This window comes from Corapipo altera, unplaced genomic scaffold, assembly GCF_003945725.1.
Source record: "Corapipo altera isolate COAL_440 unplaced genomic scaffold, ASM394572v1 2b, whole genome shotgun sequence".
Lineage (NCBI taxonomy): Eukaryota > Metazoa > Chordata > Aves > Passeriformes > Pipridae > Corapipo > Corapipo altera.
Window position 1 is genome coordinate 14,749,923 of NW_020884874.1, and position 27,191 is coordinate 14,777,113.

The window sequence follows — 27,191 nt, forward strand, 5'->3', positions numbered from 1 at the left end:
CTAACAGACATGACTACTTATGAAGAGTTTAGGAATATAGTTAGGTCATGTAGAAAGAAAATTAGAAAGACAAAAGCACACTCTGAACTCAAACTAGCCACTTCTGTTAGGGATAACAAGAAGTGCTTCTACAAATATATCAATAGCAAAAGGAGGGGCAAGGAAAACCTCCATTCTTTGCTGGACATGGGGGGAACAGAGTCACCAAAGATGAGGAAAAGGCTGAGATACTTAACACCTTCTTTACCTCAGTTTTCAACAGTAAGACAGGTTGCCCTCAGGACAACTTGCTTCCAGAACTGGTAGACAGAGGCAGGAAGCTGAATAGCCCCCCCTGTAATCCAGGAGGAAACAGTGACCTGCTGAGCCACTTGGATCCTCACAAAGTCTATGAGACCAGATGGGATCCATCCTAGGGTGATAAGGGAGCTGGCATGAATAGTTTACCAAGCCGCTCTCCATCATTTACCAACAATCCTGGCTCACTGGGGAGATCCCAGATGATTGGAAGTTGGTAAATGTCACACCAATCTACAAAAAGGACTGCAAGGAGGACCTGGGAAACTACAGGCCCATCAGCCTGACCTCAGTGCTCAGGTTATGGAGCAGATCATCCTAAGTGCAATCACACAGCACCTACAGGATGGACAAGGGACCAGACCCAGCCAGCACAGGTTTAGGAAGGGCAGGTCCTGTCTGACCAACCTGATCTCCTTTTATGATCAGGTGACCCCCCTGGTAGATGAGGGGAAGGCTGTGGATGTGGTCTACCTGGACTTCAGCAAAGCCTTTGACACTGTCTCCCACAGCATACTCCTGGAAAAGCTGGCAGCCCATGGCTTGGACAGGGGCACTCTGTGCTGGGTCAGGAATTGGCTGGAGGGCCGGGCCCAGAGAGTGGTGGTGAATGGTGCTGCATCCAGTTGGCGGCAGGTCACTAGTGGTGTCCCCAGGGATCAGTGTTGGGCCCAGTTCTGTTTAATATCTTTATTGATGATCTGGATGAGGGGATTGAGTATACCATTAGCAAATGTGCAGATGACACCAAGTTGGGGGTGAGTGTTGATCTGCTGGAAGGCAGGAGGGTTCTGCAGAGGGACCTGGACAAGCTGGAGAGATGGTCTGATTCCAACGGGATGAGGTTCAACAAGGCCAAGTGACAGGTCCTGCACTTTGGCCACAACAACCCCATGCAGCACTACAGGCTGGGGACAGAGTGGCTGGAGAGCAGCCAGGCAGAAAAAGGGACCTGGGAGTTTGGATTGATAGGAAGCTGAACATGAGCCAGCAGTGTGCCCAGGTGGCCAAGAAGGCCAATGGCATCCTGGCCTGGATCAGGAACAGTGTTGGCCAGCAGGACCAGGGAAGTGATTCTTCCCCTGTACTCAGTGCTGGTGAGGCCACACCTGGAGTACTGTGTCCAGTTCTGGGTCCCTCAGTTCAGGAAGGACATTGAGGTGCTGGAGCAGGTCCAGAGGAGGGCAACTAGGCTGGTGAAGGGACTTGAGTACAAGTCCTATGAGAAGAGGCTGAGGGAGCTGGGGCTGTTCAGCCTGGAGAAGAGGAGGCTCAGAGGAGACCTCATCACTCTCTACAACTCCCTGAAAGGAGGTTGTAACCAGGTGGGGGTTGGTCTCTTCTCCCAGGCAACCAGCAGTAGGACAAGAGAGCATGGTCTTAAGCTGTGCCAGGGGAAGTTTAGGTTGGATATTAGGAAGAAATTTTTTACTGAGAGAGTAATCAGACATTGGAATGGGCTGCCCAAGGAGGCGGTGGATTCACTGTCCCTGGAGGGTTTTAAGATGAGACTGGATGTGGCACTTAGTGCCATGGTCTAGTTGTCAGGGTGGTGTAGGATCAAGGGTTGGACTTAATGATCTCGGAGGTCTTTTCCAACCTGGTTGATTCTATGATTCTGTGATTCTACGAGTCTTCTTTTGCAGGACAGTTTGCATGGGGGCAAGGGAGGAGTAGGCACAATGATAATGTGACATGAAATTAGGGAGGGGAAAATGAATGGTGGATCCAGCAGTGAATTTGAACATAAGGGAGTAGTGTTCAGACACACTTGCTTCTCTTCAGGCTAATCATCAAGGCTTCAGGCTTATCATCATTCTGCTACTAATATCAGTTTTGCATCTTCTTGTTATTATTTGCTACATGCAGATATAAGTACTGTATCTGGCCTACCCAGTGGAAAAACAAAGACTGAAGAAATCCCTTTTCTGCTTCTGCTGTCTCTCTGCATCTCTTTAGGGATCAAACATGATTCATTGTCTTCCCCGGGAGTGCTTTCCCCTCACCTCCAAACGCCATTCAGCCTTTGGAGAGTCCTGGTGTGAGAGCAGATTGCTTTAGCTGAACATTGGCAAGTGACTACAACATGCAGCTGGAGTCTGTCTGGGCTTCTGACCCCTTTTCCTTCTCATCATAGGTTTTAAAGAGGGATTTAGTTTTGGAACTGCTGACTTCAGGTCTCACATCTATGCTGATGGCTTTATTTATGGCAAAGACAGAACATAAATTGTCATCTTCTGCCTGCCCAATGTCAGAGATTTCTCTGTAGACAGGACAGCAATTGTTGATTCTTTGGGGCATTTGACTTTTAAATTTCCTCCTCATCACCTTGCTTTAAAGAACATTGCTTTGGTTGTTGGTTGCTCCTGTTGTCCTTTCAGAAGGGCACCCTGCAGCACTGCAGGGCTGCTTCTGCAGCCACCAGCAGAGACTTACTGGGCTTCAGGGGTGATCAGTATGGAAAAACCTACATGTTCATCTCTTTCTGCACTTTAAAACTTCCCATTTTACCATTTAGGCAGAGTTTAGCACAAGTGAAGGGGTAACACAGTTTCAATAGGAAGACAAAATTGATAATCTTATGTTCTTTTCTGACTGATCTCTTTCAATCTTTAGAGTACTCTTTCATTGTCTAGTTCTTTGAAATAAAAAAACTAAACTGAATGAACAGTTAAAGGGATCCTTTCCCATTTTCATCAGAAAGCTGATGTCTTAGCACAAAATACCCTTGTAATTTTCCACTTTCACATTCTGCTTTTTACCTCCAAAATCAGCAGACAAATTTGACTTCTTGCCATAGGAGGGACTAGTCCTGCCCCTCTGCAGGGGGTTGCTGTGGGCTTAGTTGAAGGTGATCTCTCACACCAGGTTCTGGAGGTTGAAATCAGAACTGAAAATGTTTTTATGTCATCCTCTCTTTGTTAGAAACATGATGGTCTGCCTTGTCACAGAAAGAAATGAGTTTACTTAAGTCGATGGTGACTCAATGACTTAGATTGCTCTTTGGTAAGGAAAGGGATGGAACTTTTCCCCTTTCTTTGAACTGACATAATGGGGATTTCATTTGTGGGGAGTTTGTTTTCATATTTTCCTCTAGAGCAGTTGAGGACAGTTGAGCTGGTTCTTATCAAATGGCAGTCTAGTGTATAGTGTGTTGTTGCTGAGAGAGGTAAAAAATAAGGAAAAACACCGTGAACACACAAAGGTGCATCCCCTTGTATATTGTCCGTGTGTCCAGTGCTCAGCAGCTCACTGGTTATTGGAGCCAGACACAGTATTTTTTAATTGCTGTTGATAGATTTTTGCTTGCTTCAGGTTTTCTATGACCTTCTCAACGTTATCAATTACCGCTTTGACCTCTCAATGATTTATTGAGATTGAACAGTTTTCAAATCCAGGGTAGATTTGCCACAGACATCCAGAAGTTGCTCCCTGAAGCCACCTGCATGACATCAGGCAAGTTCTGTCTTTGAAACAGTTGAAATTTGTTGCCTGTTAATTCTGTGAACATTTGCTAAGATCGTGTGTAATGGAAAGCAAACCATAAATCTGTGGAGGTGTGTGAATTTGCAGTGTTGGTTTCTAACAGAGATATTGGCCAAGGGACAGGACATCAGGAATGATAGCCACCATCTTCTCAAAGCCAGCCCTCACTGCTGCCATATTTCACCTCTCTTTTGGATTTAACTTCTTCCTTCTTATCAACCTCTGCCAACTGGTGTGATTTGCTCCTTGTCCCCTACCCCAGCTGTAGCCATTGCTTTCTTGTCCACTTCTAGTATATAGGGATGTTGCCATTGCCTTGCTAAGGCTAAGCAGTTTTGAAGACAAAAGCATTGCTCTTGTGCCTCTTAGCACACACAGAAATACTGAGGTGAGAAAGGAGGTGTGTGCAGTGAACACCCCTCAGATGATCTAGCTATTGATTATACTAAAGGTATACATTGAAATGTCCCAGAAAAAGAGAATGGAACAGGAACCTGTCACAATGCTGGAAGAAAAGGGACTCTCTCCTATTGACAAGAAGAGCAGAATTCCTTAATGTTGTGTTTGAAGATCTGAAGAAAATATATGTTAACAAATCATCTGAACTTGTGTAATTAAAACTAAAGGCTAATTACAGGAGATTATGTTTGCACTATATTGTTTCATTTAAATTCCTACAGATTCCACATGAGAAGTACATATTCAGCAGTTCTGCAAATTAGTAAGTAATTCAGTATGCGCTTTCAGCCAGGACTGTTAAGAGAAAGTTGCTTAATTAGGCCTCATTAATACAGACAGATTTGTTTTTGAAAAACTGTTTTTCTGCCACTGAAAACAAGCTTCCTTCATTGCTCATTCTTGAATGTTTAGAACAGATTTAGAGTTTTAAATGCTCATCAATAAATATTAATAACATGCCAGGTATGGAAAGGGGTTTTTTTCTCTCTGAATCTGTGAAATTTCTTATGAAAGTGGTAGAATGCCCTTATGCAAGTTACTGGTTGAGTAAAGAACTACAACTGTAAGCAGATGTGGCTTAAGCATAAGATAACCTACGAAGCAGCTATATACATATTTTTAACCTTGATAAAAGAAGGTTAAAATGAAATGTCATTTTTTTATATATTTCACTGCAGATGAGGCTTATGACTCAAGTTGTTTAGCTTAGTAGCTGCAACATGGGATCAGAAATTGAATTGACCTTCATTATCTGTTCAGACGTAGAGCCCACATATCTCTGTGTCTGGGAATGGTAAAAATATGCAAATTGATAAGCTTCATCCATTTTTAAAAGATAAACTCCTCAAATACAAGTTTACAATGTAGAAATCATTCCTGCCAATATCATTTATGTTCAGCATAGGCTGTGTGAGGAGGATTAAGCCATTGTGCATCCTCTCAGGGTTCGAAGGTGCTTCACAGAAGGCATAATTCCTTGCTGCTAGTCCAAACATATACCAAATCCCTCTCTTAGAGCCCTGTCCTGCATCTGAGATCCTGGAAATGCTCTCCCTGACTTCAGCATGAGTTGGATCAAGTGTTCAACCCACATTAACATCACATCTTTATTTCTTTAACATAGACACCTTTTTTTACTTCAAAACCTCCAGAGACTGGGCACCACACTGCAGTGGGGAAACAGTCCTCCAGATCAATACCATTATACTGGACCCAGGAGGAATTGCAATAAAGGATTTTTTCATTGGAGGGATCCTGTCTACACCTCTCTCAAAAAGAATCTCTAAAGTTGCTCTACATGGGCATTAAAGGTGTCCTGTAAAAGCACTGCAGTCTAAATTGATGCCATGTTTGCGTATTTCAGAAGAAAGAGCAAGTTTGCCTCTTACAGCCAATACGATGTCATAATGGCGGTCATGGGAGTAGGAAGCACGTGGAGAATGGTTTGTCTGTAGACCGAAGTTCAGTCCCTCCCCTTCTGTCAAGCTGTACTCAGACAGTAATCCTGTGCATCTCAACAGCTGGCATAAAATGCCTCTTAGCAGAGGTCAGCACTTAGGAGGCTGCTCCTAACACAGATGCAAACTCATCTGAAGGCAGAATGAGGCAAAGGGTAAAAACTGGGTAAAAACTGTTACCATGGATGCTCTCTTAGGAGATTGTTGCAAATGAATGGTTTAGGTCACTTAGAGAATCACTGTCCAAGGTACTGGCAAAAGCAGGTTTAATCTCAATTTGTGCAGATGCATCTTGACAAAGTTTGATGGCAAGGTTCATTCTATGACTTTCTATGTAGATAAAGCATACAAAGAAAAATCAGTTTAGAATCAATTTTAAATGATTTACATGGAGACCAGGTATGTAAGAGGGTAAGGATGTAAAAGGTAAGGAAAATATTCCCGTTGAGTCATGAGGTTCTAGGAGGACTCCCTTGCTTTCTAAACTCCTATTGGAGCCTAGGTATAGCTGAGTTCAATTTCAGTGCCAGGCTTGATCAATGGTTTATGTCTAAAGGGTTTTGTAGGGAAATTAAAGGAGTAAGGGAGACCCTCTTGTCTTGAAATGTTTTTGAGCCTTTCTAAGCAATTTCAGGCTGGCAAGGGGGTGAATTGGTGCCTTTCTTCCACAGTGTGTCAGAGGGATGTTGTTTTTGGCGTTTTCAAGTTAAAATTCAGTACAGCATCAGCTTCATTAATCACAGTGTGAAGATAAAACCTGTCAGAGAATCCAGCCTTTATCCTTGACTTTTACTCTTCTTTGGGGAGGAGAACAAAAGGTGTCAGATGTGTCTAGGTGATAGTACTGAGACTCAGAAATTAAAACTGGACTAGGGCAAAAAAATCTTAACCTTAGATGCCAGGGATGGAAGTCTGAATATGAAAGGAGAACTCAGAGAGCAGACTTTCTGACTTGCTTTGCTTGAGGGTTCTGCTGTTCTGATCCTGTTTTCTCTTTATGAATCAAATTTTTATCAAGCTGATTTTATTTCACAATTACACTAGTACAAAAGAAAAATATATTATCAAATCTAGGGGGTTGTGTTTGTATTTGTATAAATAACACTTTAGTAAGCTATTTTCTTAGTTATTTATACTACACAGCATCAGGGGATAAAAAAGAGTCACCGTGTAGATGTGCTTATATAAAGATTTTATTACTAAAAAAGCACTAAAAAATGAACCCCAGCCTAAATGCCACATGCCATATTCACAGTGTGGTATTTGGTGTTTGAAGTTCATACACATAAGGATAGTAGCAGCCTTAACAGAAAGCATCAGTTTAGCATACATATCAAAACTTGCAGTACTGACAGCTTCTACAGCTCTGATGAGTCAGCTGCATAGAGGTGAAAGATTTGTGATCTTCCTGTCAGCAAAAGCATATGAAGACCTGCTAGAGAAGGTAATGAAAATAGTTGTGGTGGTTTTGACCCTCACTGCTGTTTTTTTTTTATGACCCTTCATTTATAAATCTATATGGAAAACAAAGGAATCATAATTTTCTAGTGGCAAGTACAACGTTCGGCTTCCAGGCTGAACTGTGTGGTTAATTAGTTATTTATGACAATGCTCTTTCAGGGCGAGGGTGGACCCATTTTGTGTTTCATTGCAAGGATTACGCTGTTGTCTTTAAACTAAAGATTTGGGCAGGAGAGGTTCTGAGTAGTTTCTTACAGGCTGGTAAATCACAGGAAGCCACTGAGAGCTTTCTCAATTGCTGTGACAACTCACTTGCACTTTCCTGATATTCCCTTGCCACTTATCTTTGCAAAAGATATTGGTTGTAGTTGAAGTATGGTCTCCGATCCTGGCCAAAATCAATGGAATCAGTAGATCTCTTCTGCCATTGATTCCTCTGCAGCTTGAAAACCATAATTGGGCCCTGGCACACCTTAAAACCGAATAAGCTGCTACTGACTTCTTCATTTTGATTTTGGAGAATATTTCTATCATTGCAGTCTGTTGCGCTGTTGAACAGTAATGCCATTTACTGTGAGACATGCATCAGAACCGCTACTGAATAAATGTAACTTCCACACTATGAAAGCAGATTTAAAGCCAGGCTTCCTTATGTGTACCAGGACTGCATGACTGCTAGCACTGACTTGTAGAAAGTGCTGTCTTGTAGAGTGTTACAGACAGCACAAATACCTGGTACAGCTGCTCAGAGTTATTTCCATGACAACATGAGGGCAGAAAACAACTGCCACAAATGTTTACATACCACTAATTCCCTTTATTTTTCTAGCTTCAAAGTAACATGCATCTTAGTTCTCTCTGCTCCTCGCTTTTCTTCTGAAACATACCTCTAGGTAGAGGCCTGTATTATAGTAAAAATGGAGACAACTGGATTTTTTCCTACCTAAGCACAAAACAAGTACGATTTGACATTTCAGTTGTGATGCATGCAAAGTGATTTATACATACCATAATCATACAATTACTGCACTTCCTTTCTTACAAAATCTTGACAGCACCCTTCTTGAAGAGCAATAGTGAGATCTTTTCTAAGTGGCCATCTGATGATTTAAGTAGTTAGTTCCAAACTAACTACTAACTGAGTTGTGGAAGCATTTTCCTAATCAATTTTAATGTGCAGTCACCCAGATGAGCTCAATGTCTACTTCTGTTGGTTTTACACACATCTCTAGGATGCTGAAAGAATTTCTGTGCAAATTTGTTACTAGCTTTATGGGAGTTGGATATCCAAATTTTGTCAGTCAATGGCATTTACAGATTCAGTGGCTCTCCTGTTCTGAAATCACATGAAATAAGGAGAGGCACTGTCAGAATAGATGATTATAGCTGTGACTTCTTTGAAAAAGAAAATATATATGGAATGGAAGATGACAAAGATTGAAGCCATCTGAACAATCTTTTTCAAAGGAAAACTAAGAAGCAGAAGACTTTGAAATAATGGAAGTAGTGATAATTTGGGATAGAATAAAATAGGAAATAACAAGACTATGTTGGAAATACTGCTGAGGCTAGTGGAACTTTGTGCATGAGTTTTTTGCTGGGATTATTTTTATCAACCCATAGCAATGCTCTTGCTAGAGTAATAAGAGGCAGCAGACTGTTGAAACAGGCAGAGGATCAGTCACAGCACAGTAGGCTGTTAGGGTGGAACTGAGCTGTAAAAAAAAAAACAACGTGCCAAAAACCCTAGGGACTTCAGCAACTTCATCTGCTCTTTGGCTGCTGGATGTGTCTGGAGGGCTGGTGGCAGAATGCACTTCAGTACCAAGCAAAGTGCAAACATCACTTCCTTAAACATACTCTTCTTCTTATACCCACAGAGAGGAACACAATGCTAATCAACAAAATTGAATTTTAGACTTGGAAACCAAAAAAGGAGAAAGAAGCTGATGAAATTTCTGGGATTTTTTAGCATTTGAAGGAAATCTGGTGTCCTAGGAAGGTGGAGAGACACTTTAGTGAGCATGTTGATATTTTGTTTCAGCAACCAGAGCATGGCTGTATTCTCAGAAGCCACAGTTCATGGTCTGGGAAAAAATGCAAGGTATCATTTATGTGCCAGCTGTACTTTGTTATTTGTAACTATTCTCAGCACAGAAACATTGCCCTTGTTTATTTTCTATCACCTTTATAAACTGATAGAGAATGGGATTTTATGGAGGGAGAACCAGATGAGAAGACGATAAGGTAAAACTTTCAATTTTGAAAAGAGCATCTTCTTAGTCTTAGAAATATTCATCTGCAGTTTTCCAGGAGACTGTTTCTTTAAAAAGATTTTTTCAAGATTGATTGGTATCAGGTGTTCAGTGCCATGTGATGCAGGTGTTACTATGGTGACCACTCCACTCATTTAGGTAGGATGTCAGAAACTATATTTGTGCTTTAAAAGACCCGTGCACAGTACGATAACCTGCACAGAAATAAGCTGTAGCCTCATGCAGACCTAGGTCTGTCTGTGTGAATTTGCTGATTCCTGACTACAAGCTGTGGAAGATTGCATACTGATGTTTGGGGGAGATTTCTTTCCTCCCTTCCTTTTTGTGTAACAAACAGGCACAATGGGCTCTACAGTATAAAAGGACAGACTAAATCCTTTTGACCACTTTCCCTGCCTTCCCCTTTTGAGTCTATGGCTCCTTCTGGGTCTCAGACCAGCAGATAGGGCTGTTTGGAGCTCTGCTGATATCTACGTGGCTCTGCTTGTGTCCACCTTGTGCTAGGGCATGTGAAAAAAGGTGTTTTACTGACATACTGGCATCTGCATGGCTGTGCTGTGGACAGTGGCAAGCCTTAAAGGCCTTCTCTGCTTTCGGCAAATCTCTGACCGGTGATTAAAATTAAATTACCCTTCAAAACGCAGCCTGTTCACTCTTTGTGTTTCATGGGTCCTGCAACCACACATTTGCCTTTTTACAGTGCTGCTTCTGAAGGGTTATGAGCACAGGTTAATCTGCCTCTCTGTCTATATACTGCTTATGTCTCTGCAAAGATAGTATGACATTTTAGCTACCACAGTCTGTAGATTTCCTGGGTTTCTGCTTCAAGCCAAGTAATTTGTAGGTGACAGGAAAAAGTAATAAACTCATAAAGCTTATTACCTCAAATTCTGTATCAGTAAGATAGAAGGTAAAGAGAAAAATAGGTAACGAGTGAGGAAACTGTGAGATGAGTTGAAGGTCAAGAGGCAAATGCTGAAAAAGCAGTAGAATTAGAGGGTAATGTAATTCCTACCCTGATTCCTGTATCCCAGGTACTGCTGCTCAGCAGCAGCAGCAATGAGCCCCAGGCTCAGCCTCCTATGCATGCCCTTAGGCAGGATGGTATAAGCACCAAAGGGAATCCTGTTTTTATAATTTGCTGTATCTTTTCTCTGTTTGTCTGCTCAAATGCCTGGGTACAAGGCCACAGCAGCACAAAAGACCCACAAGAACGTGATCCCGTTACAGGAAATCAGACGTCAGGGAAAAATCTACTGTTAGATAAGATTTTCCCAATGAATGAAACCTTTCTGATGAGGTCTTGTGCATTCCTGTAATTTAATAGTGCTCAATCCTTTAAATTGCTAAATGACTTTATGTCTCCCCAGTACCTGTAGAAGTCAGCAATACTCAGTACTCTGCAGAGTTAAAAAGAGAAAGTTAAACATTTGGACCTGTTGTGTCCTGGTAGTCTCGCTTAAGCCTGCATCTGCTATTTTTAAAGAATAAATTAAAAAATAAGATAAAATAAGCATTTATGGCCCTAGTTTTACAGAGTGCTTAAGTATTTGTTTTTAAGGATGCAGCTATGAAAACTGGACATGCAGTCAACTTCTCCTGTGTACTGGAGCTATGCAGTACAATGGTGGGTAGTGCTACAACTTGGAGTTAAAAAGGCATTTCATTGTATATAGTGCTTCAGTTTATTGATTTTACATTATCTTCTCTTGTATTTGAGTTGTCTTTTGTTAGGTAATAAATGGACAATTAATACAACAAATAAATGGAACACCAACAAATAGTTAGAGGTGAATGTAGTTAGCAGTCCTTTAAGTCAACTTTGTCATGTCCCTGCTTTAGTAAGTATGTGCTCTTCAGCTGTGCTGAGCATCTTTTAGAAGCCAGAGCTACTCCAAAGATCACATTCTTAAACTGAAATTTCCCATTGACTTTTAATGAGATTCATGAATGAATGTGAGATCAATGAGCTGTAAGGAACATTTCCAAATATGGAAACAACGAAACCAGACCCTAATACAGTCATTGAACAGTTTTAAAAATTAAATATCAAAAGCAGACAGAGAACAAAAGAAATCAGACTTTGTATAGTATAGAGCACAAACACTGATATGAAGTTTGACTGAAATCTGAGGGAATGGTAAACAAGAGCTGTCCTTTAAAAGACCACATTTTTTAATAAAGAAATAACAAGCATTTTAATGGATTGCTTTGCATCTAACTATAAATAAGACTGTAGCCAGCCAAAGCTACTACAGACAGAAGAGTCAAACACTGAATTATTTGGCATAAAAGTGAGAGCTTCCATTGCTGGTTCCTTTCTGGAGAAAACTGACATGGGAAGTGATGTAATATTCTAATTATTGCCTTATTCTTCAGGTTTTTACTTCAGCTTCCCTGGTTCCTTACTTCTCTGTGGGGAAGGGCTTCCCTGTCTGATTTTGCTATGTTCCTCTAAGCAACAGAAACACACAACAGAAAACCATCTGGAAACCAGACTCAGCGCCAGTCCTGTTCAGAATAAAAAAGCTGATTTTTGATGCTTGATTTGGAGTACCACATGCTCTGCTCTATATGTCTCACAGCCGAACTGGAAATCTGTCACCATGCCCAGTTTCCAAGTGGTGGAGACTCTTAGAATACAAAATCTTGCTGGATCAGTGGATAGTTCCCCATCTTTTGCATACCTGTCAGGGTGAGCCACTCAACCTGAAAACTCTTGGTAACAGGACTTGTCATATTCTGCTTTGTGCAAACCAAACTTTACTCACCAAGGAAGGTGAGTAAACATCCTGGGCAGCACTCATTAGACTGTGTACAGGAGACTGTCCAGTTTTGCTCCTACCTTACCAAAAGAATGTTGATAAACTGGAGCAGGAGACCACCAAGTTGGTCAGGGAAGAGAAGAGGATGAGGAACTGGGGCTTTTTCAGCTTGGAGAAGACTTGGGGGGACCTATAACCAGCATTCCCATAGCTGTAAGATGTTACTGAGAGGATGGAGCCAGGCTCTTTGCAGAGTTACACAGCAGGAGAACAAGAGACTATGGTCATGAACTAGAACTAGATGTCAGGTAAGGAAGAGTCTTTTCTTCATGATGACAGTCAAACCCTGGCACGGAGAGGTTGTGGAGTCTCTATCCTTGAAAATATTCAATAGCTGAAAGGATGAATTCTCAAGGACTGTGATCTGAATTAATTATTGATTCTGCTTGGAATAGAAGGTTGGAGTAGATGACCTCCTGAGGTCACTTCCAGCCTGAATTACTCTATGATTTTATATCACCAAATTTTCAGCCTAACTTTGTCCTCTACTTCTACCTCTGTCCCAGACACCTCCTCCTGTCCCACTCTCAGACACCTACAAGGAATGAAGGAATGCTGTTCTCCACCAAGTGAACCATGACATGATGAAAAGTGTGCTGTTTTTGAGATGTGGACAAACTCCCATTTTGACAAAACCCCACCTTATCTTCATAAGGCAGTTGCCTAGCCAGGACTTACAGGCAACTGTCCCAACAGGAAAACATTTGCTTTCCTTTCATGCTGCCATATGTGGGGGGAGATGGCAGGCCCATGGAACCCCCGGCCCCCCTGGAAGTAGAAGAGCTAGAAGCATTAAAGGGAGTAAGGCCATTCCCGTGAGAGAAGTAAGAGATAACTGTGCATTCCCATGGAGACAGCCCTGAGAGTTGGACAGTGCAAGGTCGAGCTGTATAACAAACTGCAGGTGTTGCCTTCCTGGGTGTTTTGCAGGAAAATGTTTATAGTATGTATGTATGGGAAAAGGGGAACTTGGCACCTAATAAAAAGCTGCCTGCTCAGCGTAGCGGGCAGACATCTCTTTGTCTCGTTACCCTTGTGTGTGTTGTGTGTCATTCTTCCCCCCCCAGGACCGAGACCTTCGGGAGATACCCAGCGACAGCCATATATTTTATTTAGAATGATTCTTTGTTGTCTTTCACATTGCTGCTCATCTGGAAGCTAGTATTTGACTTTTCAAAATGATGGCTGGCAAGAAGCCATAGCAGTAATTAGCAGGAAGGCAGAATGGAATTCCAGCAAACATTTAGCTGAGGGAGTTTAGTATAACAAAAATGAAGTTTTCCTTCTGCTTCAGAAAATGAAGAAATAATACCATCTAGTGTTCCAGCATCAAGTAAGTTCAAAGAACTTGTATTCAGGTCCAAAATGAAGTGGAGCAATTTCTGGGAGCAGGACCAGGAAATGAGCCAAAGACACTGGATACATGTTCATTTAGGCAAAAAGACAGATGGAAAAAAATTAAACCCCATACAGCAAACCCGGGACTCATTGGCAAGAGACTGACTTCTTACATCAGAGAAGTGTAAAATATGTTTCACACCCAATCATCATCTTGACTGATTCTGTACCAGAGTTCAAACCTATGGCAGTCTGTCCCTTTGGCCTTGTAAATCTGCTTGGTGAAGATGACGGTTCTAACCACTGCTGGAAGTGACAGTTACTGATTTCTTCCTGACTACCTCATCCATTTACTCCCATCTGAACAGACGAACTTTGTTTCATTAACTTGTTTTCACTGTGAAAGAGATGACTGTTCTTTTTTTCAGGAGACAGACATTTTAGTCTATCCCAAAATTTATCTGTGTTGTTATTCTGAAGCAAGCATCAGTGGAATGTGGCCTCTAAGAAGCCACCACAATCTGCTTCCTCACAGACCTTCCTTCATGTCTCATGTACCCCATCTGTTCAGAAAGTATTCAGCAAAGTCAAGTAAGATTCCTTGCTTTGATTTAAATCATTTTTTTAGTTGTCCCAGAAGCGGTGACCCTAATTTATTTTCATACACAGAACTATTTTTTAGAAGACTAAAAAGCATAAAGTTGAACTAGTTTGTACTTTTTCTCATTTATATTATTTGTTCCTTTACCCTCCTCAGCTGACATTGAGAAAAACTCAGAAAGCTCGTGCTTTTCTTCAGCAGCAGAGTCAGAATCCATACAGAATGGGCAGATACAAAGACATCATCATGACACCATGAGTGGTCTGAAATAATAACTTTATAATAAAATGTGAAAGAAAGTTAGGAAAATGGCAGAATTTATTTTCTTTCCTAAAATTAAAGAGACTCAGTTTCCAATGTGTTAAAGTATATAACAAAAGTTATAACAAGAACACTTCTTTTTTGCTCTTACGCCACTGTTGAATGTTTGGTATTACATTTTTCCCCTAAAAATGTTACTTTGAAGAGGAAATTTGCTAGACTGGCTTACAATAAGGTGAGCAAAGTCTCTCCCAGAAAACACAGCTCCTTGTTGTCAGAGAGGTAGGATGGTCAGTTTGTGTCTAAAAAGTCACTTCATTTTATCCAGTTATTCTGCCTTGAGAACTGGTCATCACTGTTTTCTTAGCAGTTGCTAAGAGTTCACTAACTTCAAATTCAGTGATTATCTTGGTATGTGCCTGAGAACTTCTCTCCTAAAGAGCAGTGTGAGCAAGACACTTCAGAACCTGGGTAAATCAGCCTTCTATTTGGTGAGGGGAACAAAACAAGAGGCATTTTCTGATGTATGATGACGTGCAGATGTATGATTTATGATGAAGTGTTGGCATCATAGAGGCTTCACTATGTGATGATCCAGCTCTTGAACTTGGTACAGCTTTGTCAGTGTTTGGGAATTGAGGTGGCAGTAGAAGACACATGTGATGTAGGAATGATAAACACAAAAATTGATGCCTAGAGTTTCCAAAATAATTGCATAAATAACTTCTGCTTATTTTGGGCATTAGTGGTCTGTTTAGTGCTGTGTGTGTGTCTAACAGCTACACTGTTAGTAGGAATACTTTTAGTATTCCTCACAAACTAATGTATGCCATGTATTTAAACATCACCAAAGGCTGGCAAGAGGCATATTTTTTTCCCTGAGTGTAGTTGTATTAAAACTGTCTAAAATTCTTTCCAGAATAAATAATCCCTGTTTGAGTTTGGTACATGCAAATAATACATACAATTGAAAACTGACTCTTCAACTTTCTTTTAATCTTGTTCCTTTCCTTCTATATATGGTAACTCCTCACTAGCAGGGATAAATTCTATTAACCATTCCACCAGGGAGACAGGAAAAATCAAAATATTAGTTGTGGCGAGTTAACATAACAGAGGCAATTACAGCTGTGCAGCTCTGTGTTGTGAGTGATCTCATTCACTTTCAGTTGCAAGAAGCACATAAATGTCCTAAGATGTTTTGCAACTGTTTTCCCCAAGAGAACAGTGTCTTGTTGGGGTCCTCCTGAGTGCTTTCTTTAGCAGTATTTTTGTAATGTAATGTTGGCAATGCAAGGAAAATATTCTTTCATAGAAACACTCAGCATGTTCCATGCAGCATGGTCCATGCTTTTTAAGTGTAAACATACAGTGGTTTGGGTTGGTTTGATTTTGTTTTTGTTTTGCTCATGTTGGTTTAACCCTTTCTAAAAGCTCAGTGCTGCTGACAGGTTTTATTCAGCTAGTTGGGAGCTAATTAGAGAAAAGGACACATAAGAATTCATGGTTTGTGGGGACAAAACAAGCACAGTAATTATGGTGCTCAGCTGCAAATGTGGAAGTTGTGAATGTTGGCCTGACTCCAAGGCCTCTTTCTTCTTGTATAAAAAATAGTCACTGCATAAATTACAGAAGCAAGTTTCCTTAGGTGTAAAGCATAATATTTTTCCTCTGTGTTTCAGGTGGTGGCCTGACTAATGCCAGTCCTGACTCCCAACTTCAGTGGCATACATTTTTTCCCCCTCAAAGAAAGCATCGCATTAGAGGTTAAAGTGTAAAGAATAGGGCAAAATTTCAGTTGACATCAAAAGAGCAACATTTCAGTTAAAATACTTCTGCACAGTGTAAAGTGCTATTGCTCAACTTCATTTCTTCCCTGCTGATCAAAACATTCATGCAGGAGACCACAGCTCAAGGCAGTTTTTATTCAAATCACAAGGTATTCCTCTGGGCATGTTTTCAAAAGGAGGAATGAACTGTGCCTGGTGATTTGAAGGTGTCATTGCAGACGTGATGACTTCTTTGTTAGTTGAAGTGAGCGGTGGGTAGATGCAGATGCTGCCTGACAACCCAGAGCAAGGCAAAGTCTGTGATGAGTGGGATCCCTAGGCATGCCCTTCTCCCAGATATTACCTGTTGGTTAGTTCTGAGTGGTTGTCCTTTCATGTATGAAATTTGTAGGTTGAAGCAGTTTTCTGAAGCATCCAACTTGGGAGAGGAAACTTTGGCATCTAGTTCTTCGGTTTGGCCTCTGTATGCTTTGCAGGTCTGCTACCTCAAGCAAAGGTGTTGTGGCACTTGTCATACATGCACATGCTCTTGGCTGAAGAATGAAGAAAACCCACTCCCATACGCTATGAAGAATTGTTGTGTGTGAAACAAGAAAAAAGGCAAGAGGAGTTCCAGGGGCAGTAGTGGACCTTTATCATGACATCCCACAAAAAGTTAGACTTTGCAATTGGCTGCTTGCACTCTGCTTAACTCCACCTTTATTTGCTTTAGAGAAAAGTGTGGGTTTATCAGTCGTAGGGTGACCTCAAATATTTTCATATCCAATGAAACTCAGAGAACTTCTTTTCATCCCTAGTCTTCTCACCTTAATGGCTATAGCAAAAGCATTCAGAGAGAAAAGAAATTGGATAACGTATCTCCTCAGTGTAGGAGATGTGGAGCTGTCCATACCTAATAATACAAAATAAATGCACATTAAAAATAACCTGAAATGCCTTTGTATGCATCTTATAAACCCAAGAACCTTGTGGACATTGATCCAATAATATACCTCACGTTCTAATTTTGATTTCTTTAAAAATTAATACAAGATAACTTGGTCAGTCTATAAAAAGATTAACCTGAGTTTCTCAAGTGCACCAAATTCAAGTTCAGAATACTTTGTTCATATATTAAAAAATTAATAAATAGAACTTCTTATGGTAGAAAAAGTCAGTAAGTGTCTCAGCAGAATTATCTGGAAAATTAATTTCTTGAAATGCAGAAGTGGTTTACTAAATGATTACATGTCTGAATGGACTTTACACAATCCAAACATGTCTTTTGTGATACTCTGAATGCTCTCAATGCTGCAAGACCAACAAAGTTTGTCCAAGTTTACAGCAAGTAATCTGTCCTTGCATATGTAGTAGGCAAACTTTCATTAAAGCATATTAGGAAGCTCTTAGATCATTAATTTATCTGGCACCACGTCACTTGCCGAACTTTTAAGTGTAAAAATTTGGTTTCTGAGTCATGGTTTTGGAAGCTGCAGTAACAGCTCAGAAAAATCTATCCTTTAGGTAGTAGAAAACCTGGAGAGCTGCAAAGATGTATGATATATACGCTTTTAAACTTCAAAATAGGAAAGAGAGAACCCATCAACAGACCTTTTGTATGTGCATGTTGTTTTCTTCCTCTCCCGAGCACTTAGGTAACTATAAGGCAGCTAAAATCAACACACAAAATGTCAGGTTTGAAAGGACATGTGCAAAGAAACTATTTTGGACTAAGGATGTGGTTCAAAGCACTGACTGTACTAACAGTTTGTCCAGTAATGTATCAGCTGAAATAAAAGCATGGGGTTTGGTCTTCAGGTGAGCAACAGATTCAGAACAAGATGGCATTTTAACTTGAGATAACATTCACAATTTTATGCTTCTCTGCTGATATCAGGCATGATTTATTGGGGGGGGAGGGGAATAGAAGAGAAGAAAACATGTTGGAAAGGGGGCTAATGGTGCTGTAGACATTGCATTACCCTAACTGGGTTGTCTGCGAGCATCAGCATGGTGGCAGCCACATACTTTCTGTTACTGTAGAACAGGTAGAAATTGATAACATTTTCTATCTCCCTGTATTCACAGATACTGTGAATTCACTACTCCCTGTAGTCTCCTCAGATCCTGGCTCTTAATTAGAATCCCATTTTTGCTTTGCCCTGCCAGCTATACTAAAATAAATGAAGCATATCTTGTAACCAATGGTCAAAGACAGTTATGTAGGTGAAGTTCTTTTCAGATAGTGCTAATTAAGCAAAACAATAAAATGACCATAATCAATATGCACAAGAAGAAAACTAATTTTACAGAGTGCTAAAAGCTTCAGGGAAGATTGCGCTTTTTCTGTAAATTTATGCATTCTTCATTGTATCAGCTACTGTTGCAGAAATGTTACAGTTTATTTTGAAATCCAGTCATCTGTCTATGATGAACCCGCATCTACTTCACATTGCTGGTTTTTGTATTATTATTCTAATAACTTTCTGGAGCAGCATTTTTATAACTAATACCTGTGAAAAAGGCAAGGGTTCTCTGAGCTCTTTGCAAAGTTTGTACAGGGTTTCATGAAGTATTATCTCTCAGTATGAAAGTGAGAGGGAAGAATGTTCATCCAAGAGAGGATATGGGGAAGAAAAGGTTGTATTTGGCAAGTGCTGAATTGTTTAATAGATATGTGTAGACTTTAGTGTGGTTTAATTTCAGTGTGGTACCCAAATTAATACATTAATTGTTTGAAGGTTAGCTTAATAGAGCCATTTAAACAAAATTGTTTCCTTTTTTATCTTCTTTTCATGTCTAGGTTAAATACTTGAAATAGAGATGACACTGTATAGAAAAGGAATACGTATCTAGGCAAATTATTTTCTATTTCTGCTACCTGACTTTACGTTTCCACTGACATCCACTGAAATGTCCCATTTTTACTTTAGTAACCAAGTAATTCGCTGATATGAACAGTTTGTACTAAGATCCCTATCTCGATTGCCCTGGTGTACATCTAGAGGAACATAACTTCTGTGGGATTGCTCTAGATTTACAGCATCCAAGTTTTACCAGAATTGGTCCTCTGTGTTGAAGAAACCTATTTGATGGTAAATAAAATCCTCACCTTCCCTCCAATCCCTCACCTGTGGCTGACTGACCCTTGAAAAACATCAGTGGAGAATGTCTTGTCTTGGCACAGAATATTGAATCATTTCCTTAACTGAGAAGTTAATTTTTCTTCAGTGTTTCTTTCCTCTTTTTACCCTGCTGACATGTTCAGCACAAAAGAAGCTTTTTTTATTTGTATGGCTTCAAATTGTTTCAGCTTTCCTGATTTTTAAAAGCAGGGAGGCTTTTCCAACGGCAGTTTACTTCTCTGGTAGTTATGTGACAGCAGGTTATTTTTGAGGAGACAGTAGAAACCAGAGCTGCTGGCATAGCTCAAGCAGTGGCTTTCTCCCGTAGCTCATGCCTGGCCCCTCTTGAAGAAAGATCACGGTGTGGATGCTGAGGGCATACCTGAACCACAGACTTCAAGGTTTAGGGAAGGCAGAATTGGGCAGATTGCCAAATAGCCATACTAGATGACCCTCTTCTTGCAGGCTGGTTGGTTCTCCAGGCAAGTCAACAGACAGCTAATACAAAATTAAGCAGTATGGTTATTTCCAGGCAGCTTTCTTGTCTGCTGTGAAATCTGTGTGTAGATGCTGAAATTTTAACTGTTGTTTACCTTTGCTGAAAATGCATTGGGAAAGTATTATTTATCTTACAACAACGTGGAAGTAGTTTTTGTGCCAGTTACATGTTCTCTCTTTGGATAGCAGAATGCCGCTGGATAGCAGAATGCCATTGGACAGCCAAAGCTTGTTTGCTTACACTATGTCCAGGCAGCAGTTGCCACCTTTGGGGTGAATATAACAGCATTGCTGCTGCAGAAAGATTTACCCTCTGTTATGGGAGGATGTAGAATTCCTTTAATGACATGGTTGTAAGGACTTATTTTTGTACCAAAAATGCCCTGAATGGAAAGGCTGAAGTCCAGAAGTCCATCTATAAGGCATGTGCTTCTTTATGTGAATTTGTAATCAGTTCCTTTATTTTAAATGCGTGCAAGTTTATCTTCCCTCTTGGTAACAGTTCCGCTTTCCCTTGGTGTTTTGCTGTAGTCAGCTGAAAAGCCAGACATTGAGATCATGTTCCAGTTGTTTCTGGGCATCTCTGGTATTCATCAGCCCCTTTTTGCTGTCCTGTAAGTAACTTTTTTCTTATGCTCTCATTTTCCATATTGTATTATCTATCTCTTTTAAGTCTGCTTTTAAAACGTACTTTAGCAACATTTCATAAGCATCTACCATTCCTAAAGAAGTTTAGTTAAAAGAGCTGTGTTTGTTTCCTTACTGCCTTGAACAAACTAAGCAAACAGAGAAATTCCCCTTAATTTCAACTTGTAGCCTTGCCAATGTACTCCTGTTCACTGGGCGTTACACACTGTGGAAGTCACCTTTGTCTTTTTAGGCTCTCCTTCGAAATGCCAGAGCAAGCATCTATTGGTATAATAAATGTGGTTAGATTAAAAGCCAAAAAGACTCTAGATCATATGTTAAAATTTTGTTCTTTGGCTGTGCTTGTGTGTGCTTTAGGGAGTGCCCTGCTGAGAAGTACAGAAATGGGTTCAATTTCTCTGTTGGGGAGGGGAAGAGGGATTCATCAGGCAAAACCGTGTATGTGGCCCTTAAAATGCAGATTGTCAGGTCAGTCCTGTAGTGACGTATGCATCACAGCCAGGTTTCTGGAGCCCTTTGTGGCCATCAGGAGTCTGAGATGGAGTAGTGGACACAAGCAGCTCTGAAATGAGCAGGAATAGCTGCTTTTGCTTGGTCTTGGCCTTCACACAGTCATCATAAATTTGAGAGACTCTTTGCAGTTTAGGGAGGAGTGCTGAAACTTCTCAGGCAGGAACAAATCTTGCTCTTACTTTTTTCCATCTGTCATCATAAAAGAGTAGGGCTTTATGGAGGGGTATCTGCAGAGATTTATTTTCTGACAGTACTCTCCTTAACCTCCATGTCATTGAACAAATCTGTATTGGTTTAGTTGATGTTATAAGGAACAGAATGTGCCCCATGTTTTTAAAATGAGAAAAGCATACAGGTCTGTTCAGTGAAAGGTCGTGCCTATTCATCTGCAATCAAGAAAATGCAGAACTATTTCTGCACTTTTTAAAGAAAAACAAAAGTTATAAATAAAACAAACCTTTCAACTGCTCATTTTAAAGTGAGACATAAAAATGTAGAAGAAGGTTTCCTATCATGCCCGTAGTCTTTAGTAGCTCTTCAAGAACAAGAGGTTATCTGCAGAAAGACTCCCCTGAAGTCTCACCATATGCAGTTTTCCAGCCAGATTCATGCAAGACTCTAGGGATGAGGTGTAGGCTCTACTGAACTCCAGTGCTAAGTGGTGTTTAGAAAAAGAGAATCCACTATCTCTAAGGATATGCACTTATCAGGAGACCATGGCAAGCAACCTTCTTATTTTTGACCTTTTGAATATATAGGTCTTAATGCAGAAGTAAATGCCAGTACATAAAACAAGGAGTAAATGTTTTGAGTGCTACAACATCAGCATAATCCCTCAATGATCTGCATTTGTCAGTATCACTTCCAGGTTTTGGTTTGAAATGCTCAACTCATATTTCCACTAAAAAAAAAATAAAATCTCCTGGAGTTTCCAGTTAAACCTAGTGATTAAAGCACTCGCCATATCCATAGTAACTCAAACTGACTGTCCTCCCACACGGTGCCAGCCCCTAACTGTTGGCAAGCAACTCTTCAGGAGCTCTTCAGCAATCTCTCTCTTGACTAAACCTAGTAAAAAAGTTTCATTAAAATTGATGTGATTCAGGAATGGCATGGTTCCAACAGACCTCTGTGCAGTGGAAGTGCAGATTCTTCTATAGTGAAAAACAGTTTTCAAGATGAAAATCCTATCCAATTCAACTCCAAAAGGAAGTAACATTTGCTTAGACCTATCTTGCTTGTTGCTTTTGCTACTCCTAATGGAAGAATGGCTCTGATGGCTCTGCTCTAACATGTCAGAATTAAACCCACCTCTCACTCAGAATACAGTAGACTAAACATTAAACTAAAATTGAAAAGACCAGGAGAAAGTGAACTGATTAAACTTTTAAACCCAAAAGATTCAGTATGTGGAACTTCTACTTAAATATTGTTTGTATGACAAGTAGGAATAAGACTTGATTGCTTGTTTATGTTCTGGTGTCATTCCTCCACTTTTCCTTAAGCATCAATGGCCCATGAAGATTAATACAGTTGAATAAAAGTTCTGGGGCTCCTGACATCCCAGCTAAAATACCTTAAGGGTCTAGCCGTACTTAGAATCATAGACTCGTAGAATGTTTGGGGTTAGAAGGGATCCTTAGAGGTCATTTAGTCCAACCACCCTGCCAAGGGCAGGGACATCAGCAACTAGATCGGGTTTCTCAGAGCCCTATCCGAACTGACCTTGAATGTTTTGAGGGATGGGGCATCCACCACCTCTCTGGGCAACTTGTGCCAATGTTTTACCACTCTCTGTAAAAAACTTCTTCCTTATATCGAATCTAAATTGACCCTCCTTCAGTTTAGAACCATTACCCCTTGTCCTGTCACAACAGGCCCTGCTAAAAAGTTTGTCCCATCTTTCTTCTAGGCCCCTTTTAAGTACTCAAAGTCTGCAAGTACTTCATTCAAATAATTTATAAAAAGCACATTTTTCTCTCTGCTGTCGTCTCTTAAATCATCCTGTATATACTGATTGTTTCCCATAGCCTAATTGTCTTTTGGGATCTAAATACACCTTTTTTTGGTCCCTATTTGAAGCACTTTACCCAGGTGCTGTTTACTGAAACATCATTTACCAAAATGGAAAAGATTCTTTTAAAGTCATCTGCCTTAATCTGAGATAATTTTAATTGAATTATTTAAAATACATAAATTCAACTGTGTGCAAATTACCTGACTGCCAGCCTCATGCATGCCTTGGGAAGGTCTGTTTGGTGCTTGTTCTTGAACAACAGATCGGTTATAATATTTGGAGGTAGGGATTTGCTTTTAGGGCTTACTTTTTCTGAGAGACAATAATTTTCTTCAATTGCCAAGTAAGATCAGTGAGATTCTAAAATAATTTCCTAAGTATATTTTACTAGAATTTTGATTGAAATACATCTTTTTTTTTTTTACCAAACTAGTCTATAACTGTGAAGCCCTAAGATAAGAAGGTTGTTTTAATGTCCTAGGCTAAGGGTGTGGGAAAGTAATAGAGATGATTCATATTCTGATAAAATAGAAGTATATTGAAATGCTAAAGAAATTAAACATGTTTAGGCTTGTAACTAATATGAATTTTAGACCTGTTCTCCTAGGAAAAAGAGAGACTCTAAAATAGCATGAAAGTCAGCCAGGTTTATAAATTGCTGTGATCGATGGTATCCTTTCAGCAGAGTCACAGAGGAAACAAATGGAATCATCTAAAAATAGGAAGGCAAGAGCAAGTATAGTACTGCAGACAAACCCTTCACCTGAAGTGTAAAGTTAATCCAAAATAAATTGGATAATCATATAGCCTATTTGTTTCTATCATTAGTCCTCAGGAGACTGTGAGTTGTGGATTTTTTATTTATTTAATTTCTCTCATCGGTGATATTCAGTGGAGTAGTAGCTCATTCCCAGAAAATGTAAGAACAAGATGCTCTCAAATATTTGTGCCCCATATTCCTTGTTCTGTGAGAAAAGTTTTCCCCCAATCTCAGAATTTTCTAGAAGAGGAGTAAGTCTGAGGTTTGCATTGTTCTGATCCTTTGTGCCTGTGCGTGTAAATACTCTGCAGTCTCTGACCTTTATCTGTGCAGTCACAGATTTTTTGGTCTGCAGATAAGCAGGGACTGTATCATCAGGTGTCTGATCCTCTGGAGACAACTCCTATCACCAAATTTGAGTGGGACAAATCCAATTCATTGGTCTGCTCTTGAATGTCAAAGAGCTCATTCCTAGTACTGTCTCCTGTCTGTATTAGCAAATTTCAGTGGAAGCAACAGAAGCCTTGCAATTAGATGAAGCCAAGTACATGCAGAACTGCAGGATCAAATTGTAAACCTCTACTATCAGGATATGTTTCAGGGAATTGTAATTGATTGAAATTTTTTTTCTTGCATGTTAAAGTCTATTGTAAATATAATTGAGAAAGTCTTGTGAATCAAGGTCATTGTTTATATTATAAACCTAAAGGAAGACAGATTTCTTGAATCTCAGTCTATTTTCTTAGTGAGTCACCATGGGAGGGGGCAAATTTTTCTACCTGTAATTTCATTAAAATCAGAAAAATAGGATACTGGCAAGATTGAACAGGTAAACTCTAGAGGATATAATCTGAGTGGAATTGTATTAGAGTAAGCATGATGTATGCTGGAGAATGAAATGAAAATGAAAAATTAGTCATTTAATATTGAAGAAATACTGTTTCTGAGGCAAAAGTTTATGCTAAAGCATAAATAAAATATTAATTGAACATACAAAGCAGGAACTGAGGGTCTAGATTTAAAACTCAATTTTCAAAGACACTGCAGCAAAGTCATATAACTACTCAAAATGTAGCCATATGTCCTATTGATTTTTAATCTTTATGAATCTTAAAATCACTGACATGTTGAGCACAGCAGTAGGAAACTTCAGTGTCTCATTAAAGGCTTCTTCAGTGCACCAGGTTGACTTGCAGTTGGGAGTTAGCTCCATTTTGTTTGCTTTAGACTTCACTTGCCAAATGGCTGTTTGCTGCCTGCGCATACTTTAAAAGTCACCTGATTACTGTGAAAAGCACAGTGTTTTCCTCTTTGTTGGTTCATCTTCCCCTGAGGGCAAACTGAACCAAAATGATTTTGTAGAACTTTCCAGCACCACTGGTGGCCTAAGGACATGGTCAAGACAGAGTTCTTAGGGAAAGAAAATATTTTTTTATTAGTTAGAAAAATGTAATTGGAAAAGCTTTTGGGTATACCAGCAAAGATGTCTTTATAGGATTATTCTGCAATAGTTCACTTATATTTCCAAAATTAAAGAGTTTTTACTACCCTTGAAGTGAGTTAATAAAATAATATTTTATTACCTAATTAAAAATTTATTGAGTTGAGCAAACATGGTTTTCTTTCCAACATCCTATCCAGTGAAGAATGCCAAATTAAGTATTTTGGATTGGATTTCCAGAAGCATCCGTGGATGAGAAGAATAGTTCAACCCAGATCACTTATGGAGTACAAGAAGCAACTGAAGTGAGAAACATATGAATAATTATGGGGGAAATAGTTATGCAGAGCTTCATGATGAAAGGATGATGCTGAGACCCTGAGAACTGTGTTTGAGTGAAGTGCTGGAGTGATGTTTGCAAGATACCTTAGTGGCTCTCAGACTGATATTTGCTTTTTGTGAAGAGAGCGGTAGAGGCATCAACAGTCAACATTACCAAAGTAGATGAAGTCATCAACTGCTTTACCTGTCAGGCTGGTGCTTAAGGAAGCTACAGAATAAAAAAACTTGGAGGGTTAGATTTACTTGTCATGACAAAGACAAGCAGGCTTTGTTGCATCTTGCTGTGGTAAATAAAATAAAAATAGCCTTTATTAGTATGTTAGCACTTAGTCTGCTCAATAAAGAATAGAGAGTTAAGCTGACTTTGTATCTAGACCTCTGTGTAAGCAGCAATTTAATACTAAGTTTCACTTCATTTTTTGTTGGTTTGGTTTGTGTTGGGAGATTTTTTGTTTGGTTTTGTTTGTTTGTTCTATTTTGGGGTTTTGTTTGTTTGGTGTTTGTTTTGGGTTTTGTTTTGGGGTTTGTTTGTTTGTTTTTGTATTAGACTGCTATGAGTAGTTTTTGGTGTGGAAATGGTGGCTCCTCCTTGTATGTGCTTGGCCCTATGAAACCAGAATGCAGAAATAGTGAAGTTTTACTGCAACTTAAAAAGAAGAATGGTGCTTGGATTTGGTTAGAGTTTAACTTTTCCAAAGTGTCCACCAGACATAGACATATCATTACAAGACAGAGAGTATCCTCTCCTATCTTCAGGTGAAGAAATGCTAAGGAGTGTGACTACCAAACTGGCTAAACTGAAGTCATCATCATCATGGCCAGTCTTCATCAATAAGGTGCAACTGAGCTGCCCAGGGAAGAAGTCTGTGAAGAGGGTGGGATGGTCTGCTAGCCATAAAAAATACAGCTCATAGGTTTGAAGAAGAAAGAATCATACAAATAAAATACAGTTAATCTTTTAGCTACCTAGCTAGTTTGCTGCTAATCCATAGGTTCTCTATCATGCCCGTCTCTGTGCATCATCCTGCATTTCAGTCTCCTGAAATGTTCCTCAAACTTGAACAAGCCTCTCATCCTCCCTGTCGCCATCTTGCTTGTCTTCCAAGGAAACTCCTCATTACTGATTTAATTTCTCTTCCTCAGTAAGGTTCCAGAGCTCTCCTTTCTTCCTGTGCTCCTTTAGCTTGCTGTGTCATTTTTTTATCCCATGTAGATAAAGATCCCTCAGTTAATCTCTCTTCTCTACATACAGGCACAGTTACAGGCTCCCCATGCCTCTTCTCTGTCATCCTTGTGCTCCTAGCCCACATGTTCAACTTGTGCCCACATGTTGCTACCAGTCAACTTCGTGCTTTGCAACTCCTTCTCTTCTATAAGCACTTCCACAAGGATTTCCATTCCTGGGCCTGTACATACTCGTACCCTCAAATTCACTCTGAACCAGATAGATGCATTCCTCGTTCATGTCAGTAAGATCTCAAGGAGACTTGGGCCTTCTCCAGTGAGAGACTTTGAGTACACAACTGTGTTGGTTATGTGCATAGGATTGCCCCATTCTCATATATTTGCTAAACTGTAAATTCATCTTCTCTCAATTGCATTTGAGATTGCACAGTG

General features: G+C 40.0%; 1 protein-coding gene across 5 annotated transcripts in view; it reads left to right on the top strand.

The window, feature by feature from the left end:
• PKIB (cAMP-dependent protein kinase inhibitor beta) overlaps positions 1 to 27,191 on the top strand; it is a 57,391-nt gene that overhangs the window by 15,356 nt on the left and 14,844 nt on the right. The window contains exon 1 of one of the 5 annotated variants that reach the window (XM_027634061.1): positions 20,338 to 20,467. The exons of the other annotated variants lie outside the window; for them this stretch is intronic. The gene's annotated coding sequence lies outside the window, so the exon portion shown is untranslated. Of the gene's footprint in view, positions 1 to 20,337; positions 20,468 to 27,191 lie in introns of those variants that run through there. 5 annotated transcript variants of the gene reach the window in all.